The following is a 2430-nucleotide window of genomic DNA, read 5'->3' as shown; positions in this document are numbered from 1 at the left end:
ACAAAGCACTGAAAGTTCAAAATGGTTCAAATGGCTCCGAGCACTGTGGGACTCAACATCTTAGGTCATAAGTCCCCTAAAACTTAGAACTACTTAAACCTAACTAACCTAAGGACATCACACACACCCATGCCCGAGGCAGGATTCGAACCTGCGACCGTAGCAGTCCCGCGGTTCCGGACTGCAGCGCCAGAACCGCTAGACCACCGCGGCCGGCAGCACTGAAAGACAAGTTGAATAAAAGCCCTGGGTGTTGATGACATTTCGTTAGATATACTGATAGCCCTGGGAGAGCCAGCTGTGCTGTGACAAAATTCTTCCATGTGGTGAGCAAGATCTACGAGACAGGTGAAATAACCGCAGACTTTTAGAAGAATATAGTAATTCCAATTCCAAAGAAAGCAGGCGCTGACAGGAATGAAAATTACCGAACTATCAGTTTAATAAAGCACGGTTGCGAAACAATAACACGAATCCTTTACAGAAGAATGAAGAAACTGGTAGAAACCGACCTTGGTGAAGATCAGTTTGGATTTCGGAGAGGCAATACTATCCCTACGATTTCTCAAAGCTAAACTCCTCCTCTAGAACAGGCCATGAAGGCCCAACGGCCGACCGGCCGCCGTGTCAGCCTCAGCCCATAGGCGTCACTGGATGCGGATATGGAGGTGTATGTGATACACCGCTCTCCCGGCCTTATGCCAGTTTCCGAGACCGGAGTCGCTACTTCGTAATCAAGTAGCTCCTCAGTTTGCCTCACAAGTGCTGAGTTCACCCCGCTTGCCAACAGCGCATGGCAGACTGAATGGTCACCCATCCAATTGCTAGACCAGCCCGACAGCGCTTAACTTCGGTGATCTGACGGGAACCAGTGTTACCACTGAGGCAAGGTCGTTGGCCTAAATCTATGTCTGTAGTATTTGTTGACTTAGTGAAAGCTTTTGACAATGTTGACTGGAATATTCTCTTTCAAATTCTAGAGGTGGTAGGGGTAAAATACAGGCAGCGAAAGGCTATTTACAATTTGTACAGAAACCAGATGGCAGTTTTAAGAGTCGACGGGCACGAAAGGTGAGAAGTGGTTGAGAAGGGAGTGAGACAGAACTGCAGCTTAACCTCGATGTTAGTCAATCTCTATATTGAGCAATCAGCAAAGGAAGCAAAAGAAAAATTTGGAGCAGGAATTTAAGTCCAGGAAGAAGGAATAAAAATTTTGAGGTTGGCCGATGACATAATTCTGTCAGAGACATCAAAGGACTTGGAAGAGCAATTGAATGGAATGAACAGTGTCTTGAAAGGAAGATATAAGATGAACATCAACGAAACCAGAAACGAGAATAATGGGATGTATTCGAATTAAATCAGGTGATGCTGAGAGAATTACATTAGGAAATGAGACACTCAAAGTAGTAGATGAGTTTTGTTATTTTGGGAGCAAAATAACTGATGATGGACGAAGTAGGTAGGACATAAAATGTTGATTGCCAATGGCAAGAAAAGTGTTTCTGATGAAAAGAAATTTGTTAACATCGAGTATAGATTTAAATGTCAGGAAGTCCTTTCTGAAAGTATTTGTTTGGTGTGTAGCCATGTATGGAATTGAATCATGGACGATGAATAGAATTAGGGAGAAGAGAAATTTGTGGTACAACGTGACTAGAAGAAGGGATTTGTTGGTAGGACACATTCTGAGACATCTAGGGATCACCGCTTTAATACTGGTGGAAAGCGCGGGGTGGGGGGGGGTGGGGGGGTAAAAATCTCAGAGGGAGACAAGAGATGAATACAGGTCGCCGTAGTTACTCGGATATGCAGAGGTTTGCACAGAATAGGGTACCTTGGAAAACTACATCAAACCAGTATTTGGACGGAAGACCACAACAACAACAACAACAACAACATGCCTGCAGCTGTCGGCAGAAGTAGCGAGATCCGCAGAAGTAAGGATGTCATTGCGTGAAAAACTTAGAAATGAGGAATGAACTAATCAGGATGACTCCATTTCATCAAAACTGATTTCTACAGTGGCCTTGAAATGATTAAAGCGTAGTTTGGAAGGAATATGCATTAACAGATATTGTCTGAATCATATTCGATTTACAGACGATACTGTTTTATTTTCTTCAGATCCAGAAGGACCTCAGAAAATGATGGGGTGTGTGAATAGAAATGAAGATTAATTACGGTAAGATCAAAATAACACACGGTCAGTATGCTAACAGGAAAAATTATGATAACTGGTTAGTTCTAGGAAAACGGTAAACAATAATCGGATGGACACTTAAATAAATAAACAAGAGGGAAAGAATAACTTGTTCATTTTGAGAATCGAATGCTGTATTCGTAAATAAACTCCCAACGTGCCTTCAACAGAAGGCCTATAACCCGTGTATACTGTCAGTAATAAGTTACGGAGGTGAGACATTAAAC

General features: G+C 42.8%; 1 pseudogene; it reads right to left on the bottom strand.

The window, feature by feature from the left end:
- Nucleotides 1–781: 781 nt before the first annotated feature.
- LOC126206286 (5S ribosomal RNA) lies at nt 782–899 on the bottom strand (annotated as a pseudogene).
- Nucleotides 900–2430: the final 1531 nt, after the last annotated feature.

The sequence above is a fragment of the Schistocerca nitens genome, chromosome 1 (assembly GCF_023898315.1).
Source record: "Schistocerca nitens isolate TAMUIC-IGC-003100 chromosome 1, iqSchNite1.1, whole genome shotgun sequence".
Lineage (NCBI taxonomy): Eukaryota > Metazoa > Arthropoda > Insecta > Orthoptera > Acrididae > Schistocerca > Schistocerca nitens.
This window is presented reverse-complemented; position numbering and strand designations above follow the sequence as displayed.